General features: G+C 40.5%; 1 protein-coding gene and 1 long non-coding RNA gene across 2 annotated transcripts in view; both read right to left on the bottom strand.

Annotated features, from left to right (window-relative positions):
* The window catches only part of LOC113024443 (protein sidekick-1), a 298,320-nt gene that overhangs the window by 152,825 nt on the left and 119,786 nt on the right, over positions 1–25,709 (bottom strand). The window lies entirely within an intron of this gene.
* LOC145429493 (uncharacterized) lies at positions 16,956–17,950 on the bottom strand. The gene is made up of 2 exons (XR_013909741.1): positions 17,830–17,950; positions 16,956–17,204 (listed from the first exon to the last, which is right to left on the bottom strand). It is a non-coding gene; the product is annotated as an uncharacterized LOC145429493 (long non-coding RNA).

Below are 25,709 nucleotides of genomic sequence, written 5' to 3'. Positions count from 1 at the left end.
TTATTTGGGGGATTTTGTCTCAAAACATACAGTATTATGAAAAAGTCTTGACCCACCTCTCAATTCATTATATTTTGCTTCCAAGGAGCCAAACTCTTGTAATGTTTTTAAATGCAGTGCTTTACTAAAACATGTGCTAGCATACATGGAAATAGAAGAGTATACAAGGCAAAAACAGAGCACACTTAGTTTGAAAGGAATATTTAGTATGACCACCTTTATTCTTCAACACAGCTCGAATGCACAGAGACTCAGAGTGAACACAAAACTGGTAGTTAACTACTTTTCATGCAGTGCCTGGCAGCCAGCTCCTGTTGTGATGCTTTGGGGCAAATTGGACCCAAAGATAGGCTGAAAGTCTAGGATAGTATAAGACGCTGTAAATGATGGTAATGTAAGTGTAGCAAGCGAGAAAGTTAGGAATGATCCAGATGGTGAAATGAGAAAAGAAACAAGACAACTAAACTTTCCTACAGCAGTTACGCACAATATGACAGATCTGTTTTGAGTTTGTTTTTTAATGGGATTAACTGAGTTAAGACAGAGAACTGGACCACTGCCAGTAGTTCTTGACATTCTGTTTCCAGCAGCTTGACAGTGAGTGCTTTAGTGATTTCCAATGCACAGCTTAAATGAACCTATTGTCACCACAGCCTGGGGTTGGAGATTTGTTTTACAGTATATTTGCTGAACACACTTTAATCCTTTTGCTCAAATGGAATGGTTCAAAAGTTTCCTAAAAAAAGAAACCTTTGCTTAAGTTTCAGATTATGACAACAAGGGAGAAACCTACAGGTTGAATATAGATATATTATTTTTCTTGTTTAAAAAGTCAGACTTTATCTATGTGAAACTCAACAAGTAAACACACATTTATTTCTCTGCCACAGCGGTAAAGTGAAGCGTTAAAGTCGCCAAATCACACTCAAACTGTCATAATGTGCTCAGTGGAAAAAGAAGCTATTCCATCAACATTCAAAACAGATATCTGAATTTTTGACCGACAGTTCTTTCAAACACAACGTCATAACAGAAAAGAAATTGCAGTTTCTGATTTAGATTTTTCTAAAGCCTGTTTAAATTCAGATTAAAGACAAACATGGTAAAAATCAAAGTATGAAACCATCCATCCTTGTTCTTCGACATCCAATTCAGGGTCAGGGGGCAGGAGTTTGTCCCAACTGCCATTGGGCAAGAGGCGGGGTAAATCCAGGACAGGTCGCCGGCCTGTCGCAGGGCTAACACAGAGACAGACGACCATTTACACTGATGTTCACACCTATTGCCATTTTAGAATCACAGCTTAACCTAACCCGATTAACCAAAACATGTCATGAAACGCTGTGAGGAAGACGTTTTAATACTTCTTGATCCATCAAATCAGTTAGTCCAAAATCCAAAAGACAAGAAGGAGTCCAAACAACTAGAACATGCTTAGGAGACTAGGAAGCAGAAAAAAAGGATACACAGTAACAAAAATGACATGATAAATCACAAGGAGAGACTCATATGCATAAGATAGAAAGAGGTGGGGAACACAGCTGAAACTACTCAGAGACAATGAGACGAGGGAGTAAAAAAAATGCAAAGCACTAGAGACAAAAGTCTATCAAAATAAAATGGGAGGTTAACCCGTAACTTAACATGGAAGAAGGCATGATAGGGTTAAATAAGAAACACAGAGGGAAATGGATGAAAATGTGATTCATATGAAAGGGAAAGTATATACAGAAACACAAGCATCAAAAGGAATCATGAACTCTCAAAGGAGAAACTTAAACATGAATCCTTTTCAAAACTAAAAGAAAACACAACTCATAAATAAAAAAAATCTAAAACGAGGATCCAAGACCTCAGGGACCATGACAAAACACATATGTAGCTAAAAGCAATTTATATACTATACATATACGTAGGTGTATATACCACTAAGATATCTGTTTTAACAAAGTAAAAACTGTGACTTTAATGATATTACAAGTCTCTTATTGGATCTAACACTTCAGTTACTCAAAGATAACAGGGTGATCCAGCTGTGTTCAACAAGAAGACGGGCATGCATGCAACAAGACCCATTATGTACGCTTTGGCAGTTGCTCTAAAGTCGTTCTAAATAAATTCCCCCAAACACTTAAAACATTAAATGTCTGCTACTCCTGTATCTCGTAATCAAGGGGAAAACAAAGCATTTACAAAACAACTCCACATCTCTATAATAAGCTTGTTGGAACTGAACCAAATGGAAAGAAATAATGGAAGGCGGCTGCTGATGCATTAAAAATGTGCATCAACTATTTAGAAGGCCTGGATTTAGTCTATCTCAATTTAAATCAAAGCCAAACCATTTTGGACTACATTAAAATGATAAAAGGCTAACGTTCACATTTATTAAAAGGCACCCGTAGGGTACACCCAGAGCCACACAGTCAGACCTGCATGCGAGCCACCTCCTACAGGACCCTTACAAATTATGTGGCCTAAATTATGTGAAGACATTCAAGAGCAACTTGCAGGTTAAATTTTTTTCTCTATTCATATATAATATTTCTTAGAAATTAATATTTTAAAAGTTACTCTTTTTTCGCTTGACATAAAGGCTGAAATTCAGATCAAAAAGTGTGCATTTTAAGCAGTGCTTCAAAAACACTTTCGGGGGGAGTGGCCTTTTTTTGCTTAGTGCTCGTTTGCAGTAGCAGGCGTCATAGTGAGCCTGAGCAGTAGCAAATTAGTGAGTTTGTGTTTTTTGCTAGCTTCATCATAGTGAATTATTGTATGTACAGGTTGCACAAACTCAAACCTTGCAGGACATTGACTCCGCTGGTTTCCTGACAAGAAGAGGAAGGGAGCTTGTTTTCATCCCTGGGTGTTTTGTGCAGGTGAAGCGGCGGGACATCACTGCTGCATCTGTCACGTAAAACGCGGCTGTGTGCAGCACTCATTTTAAACGGGAGGATTCCTGGAGATATGATGGAGTTCATGATGGGATTTCAAATAGAAAACTGTCTGACAGTGATACTGGGTGTGACTCCTTAACCTTTAGCAGCAGCTCCTCATGAGTGCCAATGGGAGCATTAGCGGCCTTGTCAACTTAGCTGGTATCACCATTTTAATGATGGGAAGCAGTTCTAATGCTAATTAGCATTTGCTTACAGTTTTGGATAAATTCGCACTTCATTAGGTTTAATTGGTAGCTTCAGTTTTATAGTAGTTGAACTCAGGCATAAAAAAAACCTTTCCTGTTGACTTGTTTGTCCCACATCCACCAAAGCGTCTCTCTCAACAACGAGGTGTCAGGTGACAAGTTCGATAGCGGCTGATCTTCACGTTAGTTTCTTACAGTATTTTTTAGTAAAGCAAGATTACCTTTAGTTTCCAAAATACCTTCCACTGTTGTCCTCATGCCACAAATTTCTCTTTAATCCTCATCTGTTCCTGTTCAGTTCTTTAAATAACAAATACGTAAGGATGTGGTCAGTCATATGTGTACTATGGACTTATGATTTATGGAGGCATGAGTCACCTTTCAGGACCTTTCACAATTTTTTTCACAAAGTTCAAAGCACATTATGGTCTCTTGAGGCATCCCTGTGTGCTGTGGTACCCTCAGGGAAACAATATCTTACACTGGAGGCATCCCATCTCAGTGGAACTAAACAGAGCCCCAGCAAATATTAGGAGAAGATATTAGAGTTGTATGAAAGCTAATATAAACAGAGGCACTAATTCTCACAACAAACGCTGTGTATTCAAGGAGTAAGCACACTCATCAAAGCTGGGGGAGAACATGTCAGGGCACAATTGATTCATCTGAGGAGGTGATCAGTCACACAGTGGATTTGCTTTCTGAATCACAGAGGCACATGACGAAGTTAAAAAAAAAAAATGAAACGAGTTTAATACACAGTGGTTGCTTAAGTGACATCAACTGTTGCAAATGCTAATCTCACTAAAAGGCAGGAGGAAAATGTGAATGGGTTTTTGCTTTTCCACTCACATTCTCCACAATTCTATTTGATAGATGGTAAATGAACTGCAACATACAGTGGGGGGAAACCATTGATTTAGTGAAATAAGTATTTGAGCCATACAGCCCAGCATCTTGCCCAAGCATACTTCAATATGCAGAGTGCAGCAGCTAGAGATCCAACCACTGACCTTCCAATTAGTAGACATGAGACCCAAAGCTACTTTAAAGTGGGACCACTAGGCTCTTTAAAAGAACAGTAAATACCCCAGCTACAAACCAGTTTTTTGGTAGGAACTAAACAGTCCCAGACCAAATGTAGATTTAAGTATGTGATGTAAACACCCCTAGTCATATATTTTACAACCCAACTGCCACCACATTCAAAACTTTATTAAAATTTCACCCTACACTGCATTAATAACTCAAAAAACTCAATTTGAAGGTATTCTCGGTCACTGTGGTGACTATGCTAATAAATCTTAATGCATTTTCCACTCAAAGAAATACAGCCTGTACATGTGACTGCACATGAGACCAATAAAGACAGGGAGAATGAGAAAGAGGGAAAAAAGAAAGAAAGATGGTAGAGGTTACAACAGTAATGAACACTAATGTGTTTGTGAGAGATTTTAACAGCCCCTTCACTGACTCAGAAAACATTCCCCTACCTTCCGCCCTACACACTCTGCAGCTCTGTGACTTGTAATTAACGCAGTGCCTAAATCACAGGCTTGTATCCTCAATCACCTTTACAGTTTCTTCAAACGGTCAAACGGATACAGAAAGAAAGACCTTTCTGTGGTCACTCACTGGCTTGGCTGGCTGCCACTGCCACTGTAGGTCCTCCATAAAATACACACACAGGCACATGCCCACACACACATAATCGAGCATCCTTGAGCACACACAGCCTAGGGCCTTCAGTCTGAAAGTAATTGGTGTGTGTGTGTGCGTGTGTGTGAGAAAGAGAGAGAGAGCGAGAGAGGGCTGTGGGACAGGCTGTGTTTGTTTAATGTCCCTTGGCATGGCCGGAGGGACAGGCAGAGAGAAGTGGGTAAAGGCAACGGTACAGGAAAGGAAAGCTGAGCAGGCCAAGGGTGAGATGGAAGCAGGAAGAGAGGGATGAGGCTAGATGCTGAGCAAACAGAGGAAGGAGGCTTTTCTCCACTCTGTGTTTGTTCAGCTACACGAGCTCCATGACTCGCTTCCTTTCTACCTCTGCTTTACGTCTGCCTCTTAGTCATTCGCGCACACATACAGGCTGTTCTTCACATGCATGCATGGGACAAGCATTCGTCTGTCTTACCAGGTCGTGCGTTAAAGCTACACTACAAGACCACATTGTTCTCACAAGGAGACTGGATGGATGGTAACAACTCCTTTTGTGTGCTGGTGTGCGTGTGTGCAGCTGAGTGTTGTAGTCCCATTAGGTGGATGGATCTCTAGACGAATGGCTATTATCCTAATTAGCACTAATTATGTCTGCTACCAATTAACCACACAACTGGCGAGGACTTCTTTCCCCGTGTTTCTGTCTCGCTCCTTCTGTCTTCCTCTCAACTGGAGGAACACACCTCATTCTCAGTCTCCCTCTCTCTGCTCAGCTGCAGATATGGGCTGAGCAGAGGGCTGATAATAACCACACTTGTTGATAATGAGACATCATTTTCTAATTGTGGTTCGTGTGAACATTTGAACTTGTCAGTAAAGAGCACGACTCGAGCCTCTGTGATTTTATGCCTGTACAACACAGAACTCACTTTGTGACACAGGACATTCTTTGCTATTACTTTTCACAGTTTGATGCTTGCTAGTTTGCACCCTGTGCCCTGCATACAGACCTGCCTAACCGAAGTAGCTTCATATATTATGATACAGTTCATTTGACACGCTGACATTTGTAGAAACATTTTTCATGTTTTCCTAAATCAACGAATCAAGAAAATGATGAGTTGGTTGCAGTCCTAATTAACCACCTAAAATTAAGTTAATTTGTCAGAATGATGCAGAAATTGTGTAAAATGGTCTCTAATTTAATTTAATGACCCATAGCACCCTAATACAAGATTTAATCATAAAGACTCCACCCAAAAATAAAACCCATACCTGTCTTCTTACACGTCATGTCCTTGGGCAGTGGCTAATGTTTTCAGATCTCTCCCTGGAAGTTCTGACCACTTACACTTGTGTGTCACAGACACACAACAGTGCAGTGATTCCTCAGTTTCTTTTTTCAATTTAAGCTCCAGTCAAAGTTTCAGGGAGCCACATCTGGTGATTTGAGCTGGTGTTGAGCAAAGATTATTGGTGTTGCAGACAATGACACGCATGGTTTCAGGTTGTTTCTGACCAATGATCCTTCAGACACCTCAGTTTGTTACAGCCAAACTCTGCACTGACAACCTGACCCTGGACAAAGTTGTGGTTCAGAAGGACATTAAGAGTTTACGTGGTCACAGCGGGATGGTAAGTGGGCTGGCTCTTATGTAGCACTTTTCTAATCTGCTTAAACACTCAAAGCCCTATATTCAAGGAGCCACTGAGGGTTCAATGTCTGCCCAAAGGATACTTTGGCACACAGACTGAAGCAGCCAGGGATCAAACCAAGAACCTTTCAATAGGTAGATGGCATGCTCTCCCTTCCTGAGCCACAGTCACCCCACCTCAAGTCCACAGAGGGATCGAGAATTAGCAACCGTGCTGAAACTGTGGTCTGGAGGTGCATAAGGACGCAATCTTGAAGGAGAGATTGGTCAAATTTTAGGTTTTACTAGACTCTAACTCTGGTCGATGTTAAGTGAAATTACTACAGAAACACAACCTGCTTTAAATTGTAATTGATATGGTGAGCGTATAAATATGGGCACACGGGGTCACAGTGGTACTTTATAAAAATACGGGAACATATTACTGTAGACAAATTGCTTCTGTAGCTTTAAAGGTCAGTAGTAATAGTGCTGCGTAAACAAGCTTAATGTCCCTGGTTGATTATTAACACCAGCACAACCACACAGTTACAGCATCTCCTGTAAAACAAGGTTTTTAACGGATACACTTGTTACCATGGTGAGAGGAAATCAATACAGCTAAAGGAAAAAGGTTCTGCCTACAGGCAAACACATTTTAATTTATATTATTTTGTAACAAACATACAGACTTGCTCTCGTAGCCGCATCAGTGAATGCATCGCTGATGCTGACCTGTTCCAGACAGATAGTTGTGTATGTTTTCCTGAAACTGGGCAAATATTTGCGAGAACAACCTTAGTACACGAGCGTGAAATTGAAATGACTCGGAACAAAAGGCTGAGACCACCTTGGCCAGGAATGGGCAGCATGCATGCGTGAAAGTATATTTCAGCCCTCACCTTTAATTTCAAACCTTTTATTTTGTCTTAAACTCCATACTTAGGTGGTCCACATGAAAAGTGTATGTCAAAAGGTTAAAAAAAACCCCAAAAAAACGAAGGTATGTGAAAGACGATTTTATGATATTTACAGGGGGGCATTATTTATACATAAATTCATGCAAGAAAGGTCCTAAATTGCAGTGTGCCTCTTGCTAAATGCTAGCCACCTGCTCTGCCCCAACTGCACCCACTCAGGTGAAAGCATTTGTTTGGCGAACAGAAATTGCTGTAACAGGTGCAAGTGCAAATGGACAGAAAAATTAAAAGCCTTTATGGGACTGACTAATTATGTGCATGAGCTCGTTGGTGAGTACTGGAGTTCATATACCAATGTAGATTTCAGTTGTATGTGTGAGCTCATAATTATCCCGTAAGGAAAGGTGATAATGATGAAAAGAAACCCTGTGGCACGGAGCAAGAGAGAAAGCAGAGTTTGGTGCAATAAGAATGGATAGCTACGTGTTTGAACAAAAAACAGGGGACCTTGGGTCAGCATTTTAAACAGTGTGAACGCATTTATTTCTTGACATAAGCCCCCAAGTCATAGACGCAAAACTCCCACGTGAATACATGAGCAAAGAGGTTATGGCACGGAAAGCGAGAATGTAATTTCCCAAGAGCAGGAAGTTCTAAAATGTAGCCTTTATTTGTCTGTGAGAGAAAGGAAACTTGTGACCTTCTGCTTATTGATCCGGCTCTCTGATCTTGAGGATATAATCTTTAGGCCCTGATATTAACCAGTCAATCAGCATTATGTCCTTTTTCTTTTTTTTTGTCCAGCTCTCCTCAGGGTGTTTGGCTTAAGAAATCTGACAATACATCTACAGTGTGAAAGAAAGAAAGGTGTTAATTGAAAACAGTGCACTTCCAACCTTTTATGCATTTCTTTAATTTCTTCCATTGTCTCTCCAAGCAGTAATAACCTGCAAGCTTTTTACAAGAGTGTCAAAACCAAACTTTAATCAGTCACTCCTCAGTGCACTGAGGAGTCTTTCACTCTCTCTCTCCCTCACTCATTCTCCCCTTTGGTTTCCCTCCCTCTGTTTTGTCGATAGGTTAAAAACTCTTCCTAATGACAGATATGGATGTGAGTGTATGCCTGTGTGCACACGGGGTGTGGGTGTGTATGAGCCTGTGCGTGTACAGTCTGGTCAGTGATGGATGTGTGTGTGGCAGGTAATTAAAAGTGTGATTAGTGGGTAATTAAAAGAGGTCTCTGTCTTTAGAATATTTAACAACTTTGGACAGAGGACACACTAATACACACACATGCACACACACACACAGGCTGGCAGGTGGAAGTGTGTTGGTTCAGACTGCATTGGGGGAATAATAATGGTTCGTGAAAAGATATAGGATGTAGGAAGGGAGACACAAATGAGGGGGAAAAGAAGATAAAGAGAGGTGGAGAAAAAAAGGAAAGTAGACAAAAGACACTGCACCTTTCATGAATACACATCTGTAGAATTAATCACCATCAGCATGAGCCACACAGGTTTGGACACACATGCACACACAGACACACGCATTTCCACACACCCTCCCCCTCTCTGTGTCCATCTTTGAATGATCAGCTCAGACAGAAGCAGATGCTCTCTGGCAGACAGAAAATAGATGAGCAGAGAATCACTAAAACCTAGGCCTGCACACAAACACACGCACGTATATATACACACACGGGAACAATGGAGTTGGAGTGCAAAAAGCCACCCTTTGTGTAAAGTAATACAGCTCAATTTACACCTGATATTAAAATGAGATCGCAGGCGACGCTTATTAACAGGTATCCGAATGTGTTGACATTTCTCAGAGTTTCCAGAGACCAACAAAATGTGGGAAGAGACTGTTCCCCTTCTCTCTTTCGTCTCTCCACACTTTATAAAGTGTGTCTCTAAATGAGCCATTCAGTTTGCATCTGGTTATGACATCAAACTGGATGAGCACAGTCATGACGAGTAAACAGACACACCTGAGTGGCACACACCTGACCAGTTCATTTCAAAGCAGCTGCAGTCTGTCACTGTTTCAGTCTTTCTTTCTGCTAATGCTAACTCAATGACTGTCATGGCAACATCCCCACAACATGAGGAAGATCTCAGCAATTTATACAGCTCATGTGGGTAACATTACCATTAGCGTTAAGCATATGCACACAGGCCTGAGTGATCTGAAAATTGTAATCAGAAGAAGTGAAAATACTAATTTAACAATTAATAACCACTGAGTATGGCTTACTGTGTTTTTATGTCACATTATGTCCTTCACTCCAAGCTATGCTTTTCATTAGCCATATACCATATGTCTGTTTGGTTTCCTCTGTGCTCACTTCACAGGGTTTAAACACAGCTAAAAAGGGCATGGCCAGCAGCAGCTCACTCGGATTTAAACCTACATGCTTTGTAGAGAAGTATTAGGGGTGAAATATGCTTACCGGTTACTTTGTAGAGCTGTTCAACTGCTTGTTAATGCAAACATCTAATCAGTGAAGACAGCCTGCTGAAGTTCAAATTGAGCATCAGTTTGAGGTAGAAAGGTGATTTAATAGGTGACTTTGAACAGGGCATGATAATTGGTGTATTTCAGAATCTTCTGATCTGCTGGGATTTTTCACGCACAGCCATCCCTAGGGTTTACAGAGAATGGTCTGAAAAGGAGAAAATATCTAGTGATCAAGACGTTCTCTGAGGGAAAAAAAGCCTAGTTGAGGAGAAGAATGGCCAGACTGCTTTGAGCTACTAGGAATGTAACAGTAATTCAAATAACCACTCATTACAACCAAGGTATGCAGAAGAACACCTCAATGCATAACATGTAAATCTTTGATGCAGCAGGCTAAAGCGGCAGAAGACCACTTGAGTGCCACTCCTGTCACCTAAGACCAGGAAACTGTGGATGAAATTCGACTACAGTTCACATGGGATCACTAAAATTAGGCAATAGAAGATTTAAAAAATATTGCCTGATGTGATGAGTCTCAACTTCTGCTGCAATAATAAGACGACAGGGTCAGAAATTGGCATAAACAACATGAAAGCATTGATCCATCCTGCCCTGAATCAATGATTATGTTTGCTTGGCACACTTTGGACCTATTAGTACAATTTAGGATCAGTTAAACACAGTCTCTCAGTTTTGTTGCTAACATGTCCATCCCTTTGTGACCACAGCGTCTACATCTTCTGATGGCTGCCTCCGGCAGGATAACGCACCATGTCACAAAGCTCAGAGTTCACTCAAATGGCCTCCTCGGTCATCAGATCTCAAACAAGTAGAGCGCCTTTGGGATGTGATGGAACAAGACTTTTACATTGTGGATATGCAGCCAACAAATCTGCAGCAACTGTGTGATGTTATCACGTCTGATAAAATGTCTGATGTTACCAGCAGCTTATTGAATCCATGCCATGAAGAATTAAGGAACTTCTGAAGGCAAAAGGAGCCATGACCCAGAACCCAGTACAAGAAAGGAGTGTTCCTTTGTTAAAACTTGCTTTGAACTAAATGCTAACTTTAGAACTGGGACCAAAAACAGTTCTAAAATTCTGATTTTATCTGGTATAATTTTTATCTTTCCCATATTCAAAATTTTAGTTAGCTAATATATGCAAATTAACATCAAGCACTGCAGCTGAGACTGATGGCAAAGTCATTAGTTTTGCCAGTATGTCGCAAACAAAACAAAGTATTCGGAGAAATGGAATATTTCCCCGATAGACACTTGATATTAACGTTCTCATTGTTCATTTGGATGTAGCCTTGAAAATACGTTCCCCTTTAAAGAATATGTATATTTTAAAAAAAATATGTATATTTTTTAAAGAGGACAGCAGATTCTACGTTATAGTTCAGTGTATTTCAGTGTGTATTTCAGCTCGGCTAAAAACAAACATGATAGTTTGGGGGGTAATTTGAAGCAATATAAAACAGCATGTTTGCTTTCCATTTGGGAGCGGGTTGTGTTTCACAGGAGGCGCATGAAATGACAGACAGGTAGTATTTCCACACAGAAAAAGTGTCTGCGGCTGCTGTGAATCCTACTAGTGTACCCTGATCATGCAGAGAGCCTCTGTGAAACTGAGAGCAGGGCGAACTTCACAATGAGTCATGATGGTTGTACACCGCGAGTACCTCTTCACAAATCTGAACACACAGTACGAACAGCATACATATACTGCAGATTACTGTGGCTGAAATAAAAAAAACAACTGTTTTGTAAATTCAGTCACAGATCTATGGCAATGTTTGGTGCATGTGTTTACACCTTGAATTAGCATATGTTCTGCTTTACCTAGACCTTCAGATCCAGATGGCATTTTAATACTGTAAACAACACTCTAATAGGGCTTGTTACAGTACATAAAGTATTAGTTTAATAGTACTGGGGAAAAAAGAAACTGTGATTTGTTTGATATGATTAAACTATTTTAAAGGAAAATAAAATAAGAGCAGTTAACAGTTACATAGTTTGCAATTGCAAAGCAATCATCTGTGTCGGACTCCTGCAGTTTAGGAAGCTTTTTGTTCTTAGCCCTCCTCATCTTCGTTTCCCTCCCTCTCCCTCCCTTCAGTGTACAAGGCAGAGTAAGCCTCTGTCATTTGGGAAAGTCATTAAGCAGAGCCTCGGAGTTAATGTCTTTTCTATTTTCTGCTTTTAAAAAGTTTTCTTAGTACCTCGGTTATTTGAGAAATGTGACTGGTAGAAGACGGCAAATTTGGAGCACACTTCAAAGTAAGCGACCCAAGTTAAGGACAGATGAGGGGAATCTCTAATTCACCTGACACAGACACCGAGGCTGCTATCTCAGCAAACAACGCATACGTCTGACTGCTGGCTGGGATCTGCAAATAATGGCACTATTGACTCAAAATATCTCTTATTCTACATCAAGATAGGAGAGAAAATGCATTTTATTAGAAACATAACATTTTACCTCGTGGCACATGTGCAAGTCTGCTTCTAGCCTCCAGACTTGGAAAGCACATCAATGGTTTTAAACACAGCGACAACAAATTGCTTTTGGCAGAATAAGCGATGAATATTCATAGTTCGACAGCAGGCCCTAAAGTGCTGTCTTCATAATGCAATTCTTTCTGACTGCACCTTGACAATGAATAATATCACCAGAAAATGCAATGCAATTAAAGCAACCCCTTGTTCCCCATCTCCCATTGCCACACGTGTCACTCCCCCACCCCCATGCAGTACAGTGATAACATTAAAAATTAACCAAGCCATCTTGTTTCTTTACTGCAACATTTATGGGTAATAGTGTACTAGTGGAACCAATTTGCCTATGGACTTTTTTTTAACCATCAGCCAGTCTTTTTGTACCGTATGAGTAAACACTGGTCCTAAATTGGGCGCATAAAGAGAAGCTGACATCAGTTATAAAGTGGCGACAGACTAATTGTCATTAAGTCTGTGGTTAGAAAATCCTTCCTCCAATTATTTACACGGCTGATTGCAAATGTGGACAGATGATTAGCTGCAGCAGGCACATGTATGCTTTATGTAAATAAAAATAATCAGGGGATGCATTTTTCCACCATGCTCAAACACACAGAGCAAGAGCAAAGGCAGTTTTTATGTTATTTTTCTTGGCCACTAAAAGAAAATCACTAAAAAGATCTGCAAATGTTTGGTACCTGGCACCAAATAGCACTAAAAGACATGTTTGAACTGTGTTGGTACGCTGATTAGACACCTCAGCACAATTATGATACTTTTTGTACAAAACTGTGCTTATAAAAAAAACAACAACCTTGCTTTGACATCTTCCTATCATGCAGTTTTCATCATCATCATCATCATCATCATCGTTTATTTATATAGCACTTTAAAAACACACAAGGGTGACCAAAGTGCTGAACAATAGAAACATAATAGATACCATAAGAATAATAAATACGATAAAATAATAAACATAGCGAAAACAATAAAATACAAGTAAATACAAGTCAGTCAACCACTGAGTCAAAAGCCAGTGAATAAAAATGCGTTTTCAATCTGGACTTAAAAATCAGCACTGATGTCGATTGCCTAATGTGAAGAGGAAGATTATTCCAAAGCTTAGGGGCCACGATAGAGATCGCTCGGTCTCCTCTCAGTTTCAGCCGTGATTTGGGGACTGAGAGCAACAGCTGCTCAGCTGACCGGAGCGAACAAGTGGGGACATAGGGCTTCAGCAAATCAGACAGATACGCAGGTGCCAGACCATTTAAAGATTTAAAAACCAATAAAAGAACTGTAAAATGAATCCTAAATTCAATTGGAAGCCAGTGCAGGGAGGCCAGGACCGGAGTAATGTGCTCAAATTTCCTTTTACCAGATAAAAACCGTGCCGCAGCATTCTGTACTAGAGATGGCACGATACCACTTTTTTATGTCCGATACCGATACCGATATCATAAATTTGGATATCTGCCGATACCGATATGAATCCGATATAGTGTTTTTTAATCAACAAAACTGTTTTTTAAATATCTTGCTGCATTTTGTATAAGTTCATACTCAAGTTTAAAACAACAACTACACTAAAGCTATTCTGTTATACCTGTATGCAAAAAAAAATTTCATAGTTCAGCAATACTGATCAATCTAATAAACTTAAACCTACACCATCCTCCCTATTCTGGTATTTTAAAGAGTACTTAGCATAAATATTAAGAAACCTAACTAATAGGGTTCCAACTCCCAGCAACAACAAAAATAAATAAATAAAAAATAGGGAACCACCCCTCACGCTCCACCTCATGATGCTTAATCGACGTAATCAACCTTAATTTGATGCAGTGTGAAAAAAAAAAAAGCACAGAAATCAATTATTTTTCAAGAAATATTAAATAGATTCAACATCTTTCTTCAACAAAATTGCAGACTGCACAGATGGTACCTTCCCAAAGGAAAAAGTACTATAGCTTACTAGGGTATATATATTAGACTTAATAGTTACTATATACAGTAATTGACTTCTATTCATTTTACATCAAATTAAAACTTTGGGTGTCAGATAATTATTTATCAAAAGCTAGACATTTTAAATGAGAATAAGAAAGAAAAGTATGTCTTTGTGCCCCCTTTTCCCTGTTAATGCCCTATCGGCCCCCCTGGCTAAACTTTGCTAGATCCGCCCCTGCACAGTTACCAGCGTCAGCTACGTAGAAAAAGATCCTCGAGTAGAAATTAATATTAAATACATTCTAACAATAGCTGATCAAGCTTAAACGTGCTGCTGTTGTTCAGCCGCTGGTTTCCTCTTTCTGGTGCAAAGTGAGCCAAAAGCAAACTAGAGACACAGACTCGCGACAGAAAAGCCGATCAGCTGATCATTAAGCAGTTTCATGATTGAAGTAGCAGCAGGAGAGGCAGTCGCTCCATATATCGCTTGTTAAGCTTAACGCAGGAATGCTTTACAAACATTCAGAGATGGACTTACACACTTGCTTTACTTCTCTCGGGATAACTTTGTCGGAGATGAAATGCCGGGTTGCTAGCGAAGCTCCACATGCTATCCAGACCACCAACAGGTCCCGCATGCCACAGCCGCTCTATCACGTGGTGCATACTGCTCCGACGTGCTAACGTTCTGAGGTGAGTTACGGCGTGTTGCAAGTTTTGTGAGGTGCTTTCGTGATATTTAATGGATCGGATTACATTTTTTATTTTTCTCCGATATCCGATCCAGTAATTTAGGTCAGTATCGGACCGATACCGATACGTAATATCGGATCGGTCCATCTCTATTCTGTACTAGTTGCAGGCGTGTCAGAGTGCCCAGTCCAACCCCTATTAAAAGGGAGTTGCAATAATCCAAGCGTAAGGTTATAAAAGCGTGGATAACAGTCTCCAAGTCACGCCTTGAAAGAAAAAGTTTAACCTTCGACAGACGCCTGAGTTGATAGAATGACGATTTCACCACCCCATTCACGTGACCATCAAAGGTAAGTGCAGAGTCGATTTTTAACCCAAGATTGGTAATCGAGCTCTTCAGGTGAGGGGTCAGAGCAGCAAGGTCAACATCAGGGATGTCAGAGGAACGATTCGGGCCAAACAGAATTGCTTTCGTTTTACGTTCATTAAAATTTAAAAGGTTTTGAGCCATCCATGACTTAACATCACTAAGGCAATCAAGCAGGAGTCTAATTGGGGAAGTATCAGAATGACTGAAAGGAAAATAAAGCTGGCAATCATCAGCATATAGATGAAATGAAACTTTGTGTTTACGAAAGATCGCACCCAGTGGCAGGAGATACAATGCAAACAGTAATGGCCCAAGAATAGATCCCTGTGGTACACCCCATGGCAGAGGGGCCACAGAGGACGATGACGAGCCCAACTTAACACAGAAGCTCCTGTTTGAGAGATTTGATTTTATCCACAGGAGTGCCAAGCCAGAAATGCCCACACAAAGCTGTAATCCAGAGATCAGCAGGTCGTGATCCACTGTGTCAAATGCAGCAGTCATATCTAGTAGTATAAGCACTACATGTTTACCACAGTCTGTCGCTACCAGGATATCGTTCATAACCTTTATGAGAGCTGTCTCTGTGCTATGAAACGGCTTAAAGCCGGACTGAAAAACTTCAAACATTTGAGAGTTGTTTAGATAATCCATCAGCTGAGTGTGAGCAACCTTTTCCAAGATCTTACTCAGAAAAGGAAGTTTAGAGATGGGTCTAAAGTTTGACATTACTGAAATATCTGAGCCTGGCTTCTTAAGTAAGGGGTGAATAACTGCATGCTTAAACCCGCTTGGTACTTGACCTGACAAGAGGCTGGTATTAATTAGGTTCAGAATATGTGGTCCAACAGTAGGAAACACTTTTTTTAGGAAACGGGGATGAGCGACATCATTCGGAGAACCACATAAGTTAGCAGTTAACACAAGCTTCTCTAGTTCAGGTAGAACAATTGGTTGGAAAGCAAAAAGCAAATTTAAACAGGGAACATGCACAGCCGGGCCAACAGAAGATAAAGTGGAGGGTCTCAAACTGGCAACCTTATCCACAAGGAAATTAAGAAACTTATTACACATAACCTCAGAAGATTGCAAAAGAACATGATCCTCTGAATTCAGTACAGAATTAATGGTATTATACAGAACATGAGGGTTATGTGAATTAACAGCAATAGGTTGTGAAAAATAGGAGTTTTTGGCGGTCTGTATTGCCCTCTGATAAGCTTTCATGAAAGAGACACACACAGATCTCTCCAAAACAACACTTGGACAGTTATGTGTGTGAACATTTCTACACAGCAAATCCAGCATGTCCAAATCAACACTGTCGGATTTGATTTTAACACTATTAAAGTGTCTATATGGGTCCACACCAGAGAGTGTTAATTTAACTCTTTTTGGAGAGTTGGTACGTTAACTCTGATTTAGTGTTAAACACCAAATCTGTCTGGAGTTGATAATTTAACACTTTGTGTTAAGAGTTTATATATTAACTCTCAAAGAGTATTTTAGTTTAACTACGTAAGAGTTATCTTCTAATTCATTCTAAAAAGCGGGAATTTTACTGTTCTGAACTTCTAGAAATTTCTTTTGGAAATAAACATTTACTAAAAAGATGCAATGGTTTTTGAAAAACATTTATTCTGAACTGTGCAGCACAATTTCAAAACATTTTCTGAAAGATGTAACAGTATACATGTTCTCACTTTCATTAGAATTTTGTTTATCAAAAGGTCTGACATGGTAAATGCAAATAACAGCATTCTCATCACTTATTTCTTCAATACAATATGCATGTCCTTCATTCATCCCTTTGTGGAACTTCAACGCACTTCTGCTCTCCCCCATATTCCATCTTCACAAGCATATCCTGTGCGGAGATTGAATAAAAATTAGTTGACACTAATTAATGGCACAAATAATCCAGTAAACAATTGCAGCACAGTTAAAAAAAAAAAAAAAAAAAAAAGGAATCCTTTTTGAGCCATTAGTTGTGTAAAGTATTTTCCCAAAAGACAAAGACACAGGCAACAGGTAATACTGAACTAAATGTAAAACCTCAACCTTTTTAATTTTTACCTAAACCGTGTCCACAAAACTCTGGAGGGATCTATGCTAACGTAGAATCCAGTCAGGAAGTCTGCTACTGCTGTTTGCTCGTGTTTTTTTTAAAAATTTATTTATTTTTTTATTTTATTTTTATGGGCGATCGGTTTCAGGCTTCAAGTAGCACCATTATACCAACATTTCACATTCTAGACATTGTTTTAGGTGTATTTGACCAAAAGTTTGACTGAAAATTCACATGCAAGCTTTTTTTCAAGGCTGTGGTATTTGCCCGCAAACAATACCTTTCAGCTAGCTAAAACAGAATATTATGCTATCACCGAGCAACATGGCTAATGCCTTTCACACAGCTTTGTCTCAACTCCAAAGAGCCACAGAAGTAAAAGCTCATAATAATAATTGAAACAATCTTTGAAAAAATGACTTACCAAGCATGGCAAACAACTCAAATATGTAGAGCAAAATGTTCTGAAACGGCTTCACTTCAGCTTCGATTGGAGCCGTGCTGGGGGCGGAGTCTGAATTTACTCTGTTGGTGTCATAGCCCCTCTAGGAGTTCAGAGTTAAGAGGTCAAGAGTTAATGTTTCCATTGTAACACCTCCAGATTTGACAGAGAAACACTCATTTTTAAACACTCGATTTTAACTACTATCATTTTACACCTCAGAGTTACATTAAAAGAATGTGACTCTACTTAGAGTAAAATTAACTCTACTTTTGCAAGAAGACCATTAACACCAAAACATTTAACACTTTTGAATTTGCTGTGTAGGCTGTATCTGACAGTGGAGCATTTGAAAACCCAACTCACACAAAGAGAGAATGGATGCTAAACGGTCTTTAACCTGACAGCAAACTAAGTCCAGGTGATGTCTGATTGTGTCTATTTGAGAACAGAGCAGGTAATAGCTGAGCATGGATCGTGTCGTTTGGACAATGACCCATTTTTCTGTCATTTTGATTGCACCACCAATCAATGATCAGTATGTGACTGAAAAGCAGACTTTTAGCTTTAATTCAAGAGGTTTAAGAAAACTGTGGCATTAACTGTTTAAGAATTACAGCTATTTTTATACACAGTACCCCATTTTCAAAGTAACTGGAAAATCGAACATAAGGACTGTTTTTGATATTTGGAAGAAAATCCTTTGTAGTCAACGACTGCCTGAAGTCTAGAAACCCTGGACATCCTCAAATGCTATGTTTCCTCCCTCGAGATCCTCTACCAGTCTTTACTGTAGCTGCCTTCAGGTGCTGCTTGCTCGTGGGTCTTTCTTTACTCAGTTTGGTATTTAATAACTGAAAACTATGCTCTGTTGGGTTGAGATCATGTGACTATATTAGCCACTAAAGAAAATCCAATTTCTTCACCTTGAGAAACTCATGAGTTGCTTTTGCAGTACACTTTGGATCATTATTCATTTGAACTGTGTGTGAATATGAGCAGAGAATATAGCCCTATACGCTTCAAAATTCATCCCCCTCCTTCTATCCGCACTCACATCACTGGTGACTAGGGATGGGTATTGAAACCCCTGTTTCAATTCCTTGGAATTGTTTGCCATTTTTGCAAACGATTCCCTTATCGATTCCAGTCGCCCCGAATGACGTCACCACGTTGCGGAGCGTCATTTATCTGGCAGGAAACACGGCGCCTAAGCGGCTCAAACCCTCAAAGGTTTGGTTATACTTTACGAGAACGGATGACAACAGGGCAACTTGCAATACTTGCAAAGTAGATATTTCATTTAAGGGAGGAAACACGACGAATATGCAAAAGCATTTGCTCACAAAACACGTGATGACCTTAAATGAATGTCATGTTTTTAATTCCGCTCCGGACTCGTGAATCTCAACCCAGCAGCAGCAGCAGCAGTAACGTTTGCACGTCCTCTCCCGTTAATGCGGCAGGTAAATAATCAACTAACAGTGCATATTATGTTAGCGCGATCTGCCTTATTACAAAACCTGCCATTACTGTGCATTTAGGTGACCATGATGAGAGAGACAGAGTCTGGCTCAGATGCTGGCAGTTCTCGCTGCAGTCTACCGGTAGCATCTCCTTTCAGGCCAGGATAGACGAATGTCACCGAGCAGTTACTAAGTTTGTGGTAAAAGGTTTGCACCCATTTACCACAGCAGATACCCCAATTTTCGGTAAGTGAATGTGTTTAATTGTAGGCAGGGACATTACTGGATATTCTCGTGTAATGTATAGTTTTTCATATTTATATCCTGTTCATATCCTGTACATAGCTTGTACTCACTACAGCCTGTACATACTTATAGTTATAGAATATTCACAACATACTTCATACCGTGTACATTATAACATACCATAATAGACCCATTTCTGTAATATACTCACATATCTATATTATTGCTAATATATATTGTAATATATCTATATCACTAAAGCACTTCTGGATGGATGCAAACTGCATTTCGTTGCCCTGTACCTGTGCATGTGCAATGACAATAAAGTTGAATTCTATTCTATTCTATTCTAATTGCTACAGAATAATTTATGTTATACTTTGTTATTGCGACAGAAGAATATTTATTTTATTATTTTACATTTACAATTTTTTTTCCCCGGGGACCCTGTGACATCCCATTGAAGAGCCATAGGCTGGATCTCTTAAGATCTCAGTGTTGGGTTTGTAAGGCCATGTTACTCCTAAATTTCTATCTTGTTCAAGGAGAAGATGTAAAACAAAGTTCTAAGCTATGCGACCTTAGTGTTCTCCTTTTTTAGAAATAAGAATTGATAAGAGAATCGATAACGAATCGAATCATTAAACAGAATCGAAAATGGAATCGGAATCGTGAAAATCTTATCAATACACATCCCTACTGGTGACCCAGTTCCACCGGCAGCGATACATACACGTATCGTAAAACACTGCCACCACCATGTTTGAGAGATAACGTGATATGCTTTAGATTATTAGCTGTTTCACTCTTTCTCCATAATTCTTTCTAATTATTATAGTGGTAAAGGCTAGTCTTGGTTTCATCTGTCAAGACATTTTCCAGAATTGCGCAGGCTCTTTTGGCTTTCCTGTTCTTGAGCGTAACCAGTGGTTCACACCTTATTGTAAAACCTTTGTAGTCATAAAGGCATCTCTTGATGGTAGATCTACGATTCCCTTTTAATGTTCTTGGCTGGATATTGTGAAATTGTTTGTCTTAACAGTGGACATAATTATGTAATCATCCACTTCAGCTGTCCTCTGCTTCCTCCTTTATAAAATGCACCATATCGTTGATCTGGCCACTCCAAAAGTTTTTGGTCTTCTCCTGATAGGTTTATTTTGTTTAATTCCTTTTCCTCCCTTACTTCCATTAACATCTCTTCAGACCTCATATTGACAGTTCCAACAAAAAGCTATCTAATGCAAAACTTTTACCTGCTTGATATGTCATGAAATAATGAGGGAACAGACCTCCGTGGCCCTGAAAAGCTTGTCAGTCAATTGACAAATTACTTTTGAGCCTCTGAAAAATGGGGACTGTGTATAAAAATAGCTTTAATTTGGTGGTAACACTTAATGCATTACTTTACCATACTACCAAGGCAGTTCCCTCATTTAAACCACACAGAGTATTTCCAGAAGTAAGAACATTTCTAAATTGCACTATTCCCTGCTGTGTGTGCTACATGTGAGAAAAGAACAACTTCAGACAATGTCCCGCCTCTATTCTCCTGCCATTGCCTGGAATACATGTAAAGTCAGTCAGCAAAAAAAACACCCAGCACGCCCCTGCAGGCGGTTTATCCTTCAAGCTCGGGTCCTCTACCAGAGGCCTGGGAGCTTGAGGGTCCTGCGCAGTATCTTAGCTGTTCCCAGGACTGCGCTCTTCTGGACAGAGATCTCCGATGTTGTTCCCGGGATCTGCTGGAGCCACTCGCCTAGCTTGGGAGTCACCGCACCTAGTGCTCCGATTACCACGGGGACCACCGTTACCTTCACCCTCCACATCCTCTCGAGCTCTTCTCTGAGCCCTTGGTATTTCTCCAGCTTCTCGTGTTCCTTCTTCCTGATATTGCTGTCATTCGGAACCGCTACATCGATCACTACGGCCGTCTTCTTCTGTTTGTCTACCACCACTATGTCCGGTTGGTTAGCCACCACCATTTTGTCCGTCTGTATCTGGAAGTCCCACAGGATCTCCACCACCCTTGGGGGCATCTCCCATTTTGACCTCGGGACTTCCAGGTTATACTCGGCACAGATGTACACTATGCCGGCCACTTGGTTATGGCGTTCCATGTATGCCTTGCCTGCTAGCATCTTGCACCCTGCTGTTATGTGCTGGATTGTCTCTGGGGCATCTTTACACAGCCTGCACCTGGGGTCTTGCCTGGTGTGATAGACCCCAGCCTCTATGGATCTTGTGCTCAGAGCTTGTTCTTGTGCTGCCATGATTAATGCCTTTGTGCTGTCTTTCAGTCCAGCTTTGTCCAGCCACTGGTAGGATTTCTGGATATCAGCCACCTCCTCTATCTGCCGGTGGTACATACCGTGCAGGGGCCTGTCCTTCCATGATGGTTCCTCGTCTCCCTCCTCTTTCTTGGGTTTCTGCTGCCTGAGGTATTCACTGAGCACTCGGTCAGTTGGGGCCATCTTCCCAATGTATTCTGAGATGTTCGTTGTCTCATCCTGGACTGTGGTGCTGACACTCACCAGTCCCCGGCCCCCTTCCTTCCACTTAGCGTACAGCCTCAGGGTGCTGGACTTGGGGTGAAACCCTCCATGCATGGTAAGGAGCTTTCTTGTCTTTATGTCAGTAGCTTCTATCTCCTCCTTTGGCCAGCCTATTACCCCAGCAGGGTACCTGATCACGGGCAGGGCGTATGTGTTGATGGCCCGGATCTTGTTCTTACCATTCAGCTGACTCCTCAGGACTTGCCTGACCCTCTGCAGGTACTTGGTGGTTGCAGCTTTTCTAGCGGCCTCTTCATGGTTCCCATTCGCCTGCGGGATCCCCAAGTACTTGTAACTGTCCTCTATGTCTGCAATGTTGCCTTCTGGTAGTTCAATCCCCTCAGTTCTGATAATGATCTCACTGAGGGGGTTCAGGCCTATGCAGAACAGCAGTGGGGACAGAGCATCTCCTTGGTAGATCCCGCACTTGATGGTGACTTGTGCTATGGGCTTGGAGTTGGCCTCTAGTGTTGTACGCCACATCCCCATTGAGTTCCCGATGAAGGCTCTTAGGGTCCCATTGATCTTGTACAATTCTAGGCATTCCAGTATCCAGCTGTGGGGCATTGAGTCATAGGCCTTCTTGTAATCAATCCAGGCAGTGCACAGGTTGGTCAGTCTGGTCTTGCAGTCTCAGCTGATTGTTCTGTCTACCAGTAGCTGGTGTTTTGCGCCTCTGGTATTCTTGCCAATTCCTTTCTGTGTCCCGCTCATGTATTGACCCATGTGCCTGTTCATCTTAGCCGATATGATGCCTGACAGGAGCTTCCATGTAGTACTGAGGCAGGTTATTGGTCGGTAGTTGGAGGGGACCGGTCCCTTCTTGGGGTCCTTGGGGATCAGGACCGTCCGGCCTTCAGTTAGCCATTCCGGGTGTCTCTCGTTAACTAGCAGCTGGTTCATTTGTGCTGCCAGACGCTCGTGGAGTGCAGTCAGCTTCTTCGGCCAGTAGGCGTGAACCATGTCGGGCCCTGGTGCTGTCCAACTCTTCATACTGGAGACCCTTTCTTGGATATCTGCCACTGTGATGGTTACTGGACCCTGTTCAGGGAGGTCGCTGTGGTCTGCCCTCAGATCCTCTAGCCACTGAGCATTGCCGTTATGGGTTGCATCCTTCTCCCATATGCTCTTCCAGTATTGCTCCGTCTCCAGCCTTGGTGGATATATATATATATATATATATATATATATATATATATATATATATATATATATATATATATATATATATATAGGGCTGCTCGATTATGGCAAAAATGATAATCACGATTATTTTCACTGAAATTGAGATCTCGATTATTTGACGATATTTATTTAACCCTTTAAGACCTACTATAGAACCAAGTCCGCCAGAGCTTATATTATATTTTTACATGTTGTAGTGCCATTTGTGGGAGCATTTCAATTTGCTATGCAACTGTTATAGCCCATATTTTAATAATATGTATGCATTAAGTCCATAGTAACTACATTAATTGCAAAAAAGTGCAATAAACTACAAAAAAAATTGAAAATCATTTTTGTTTGTTTTTTACATATATTTCTACTTGGAGAAATTTAAGAGGTTTATCCTTCAAAACTTTAAATACAAAAAAGTTCCAAAAAATAGTTTACAACAACAGGAAATTTATTTTGGGTGTCTTCATAGTTTTATTTTGGAGATACACCAATTTTTATATACTGCAGGAAAAACAAAAAAAACCAATCCTATGATGCAAATTTGCAAAGAAAACAGCATGTGCATCAAAATAAACTATTTCCAGCAGTGCAATTCGAGTTCTAAGCATCCCAGCAACTATTCAGAAAAGTCAAACATGACCAGTATAGGTTTTTAAGGCCTACAAGTAAAAAACTACAATTTCCGCGAAAATGAAGTCACTTCCGGTTTTGGGCAGGAAATGGCGGACATGCGACAGTTCGCGCTGACGTCTGTTTAACTGTGGGAAGTGTTACGAACAGCTGATCGGATCGGCAAAGCCTGTTTCTGGAATATTATGTTTTTGTTCCTGCAAGAGCTTTTTATGCAATTTTTGCAAAGCTTTATGTGGAAGGAAACCGTGACCGAGGACAAGCTGATGGCATCAGATGTAAGTACAACTCCTCCGGGTTATTGCGCTAGCTTACACGGTTCCGGTTCTACGGGGATTTAAAAATAGTTACACAAAACGGAGCATGCTGCTCTGACCGGCTTTAAAGGGTTAACAATGACTTTAAAAAATAATATAAAATAGTGTGCAACACCACTGAAGTTGTTTTTAACCTCTCTTTTCAACCAACAGCAGTCACTCTCCTCTCCAAATAACTTCTGCTTAGCTTTCCGAGCTTCCCTCGGGTCCTCTTAATCAGCGGTCTCCAACCTTTTTTGCACCACGGACGGTTTATGCGCGACAATATTTTCACGGACCGGCCTTTAAGGTGTCGCGGATAAATGAGGGAGGGGCTAATAATCGGCTCAGTCATTTTTAATGATCGTTGAAAGCCCAGATCGTAATCGTGATTAAAATTCGATTAATTGAGCAGCCCTATATATATATATATATATATGTGTGTGTGTGTGTGTGTGTGTGTGTGTGTGTGTGTGTGTGTGTGTTATAATAATAACCGTGTACACATAATGTGCTTAAAATAGATATTTTAGGTGACTCAAGAAGACTTCTGCTTATATCATCTACATGATACATGAGTGTCATTTGGTGACCTGAAGTTCTTAAGAAACGCCAGCACAGAAGTTTTGTTTTATGACTGAGTCACCGATCAGCTGCAGTTGATGATTCGAGAGAGAGCCTGGGTGCAATCTGCAAGAATAGCACAGCCACTTCATTTTTGGTATTCACATATCTTGACATGACAACTGAATTTGTTGGAATTCTTTATAGTAAATATTGAATTTTGTTCAAAAGCATTTTAACCACATTGAAATCATCTGAAATGACACAGCTGTCCTCAGGAGGAGTCCTGAGTACAAAACCAAACAAATTATGAGTCACAATGTTTTCTTTTTAATAAAGAAATATTTACATTTTTCTGTGTTGGCACTTATATATAATTATACATAGAAATATCTTACAATCTTATTTCTGTATATGCATATTCGCAGGATTTTATCCCAGGGGCATATCCATTAAAAAATCAGCGTCTACCATGCTTGTCTACTTGCAAATTTATACCTAGCCCTCATCAGTACAGCTCCACACAAAGTGATCTGTTACCTCTGCCTGTCTCTAAATCAAACCCCAATCTCCCTCAACACATTAAAAATCAGGCCTGAACTGACCTATAATCACATACAGGCTCAGACCTGCTGCTGAGGTATGAAGACGGAAGCTGAGGCCGCACAGTAGTCATGGTGCAAACAACGGCAAGAGGTAATAAAGAAATAATAAAAATAAATGGAAACACGGAGATGGAGCAGATTGCAGAGGCGGAAGCAGCCTTCATGTTTATGGATTATGTTCAGGCGTGTTTCCCTCTGCTCAGACCAACAACGTAACACTCGCATCTCTATGAAACCTTGCACACCTGGCACAGCAAGGACACCTTCATTAATTACTTAAACCTCCAGATATTACACAAGGATTTAATGATAAGTGACCCT

Source organism: Astatotilapia calliptera, chromosome 6 (genome assembly GCF_964374335.1).
Source record: "Astatotilapia calliptera chromosome 6, fAstCal68.1, whole genome shotgun sequence".
NCBI classification, from domain to species: domain Eukaryota; kingdom Metazoa; phylum Chordata; class Actinopteri; order Cichliformes; family Cichlidae; genus Astatotilapia; species Astatotilapia calliptera.
Note: the sequence above shows the minus strand (reverse complement) of the source record. Positions and strands in the feature narration are given on the sequence as shown.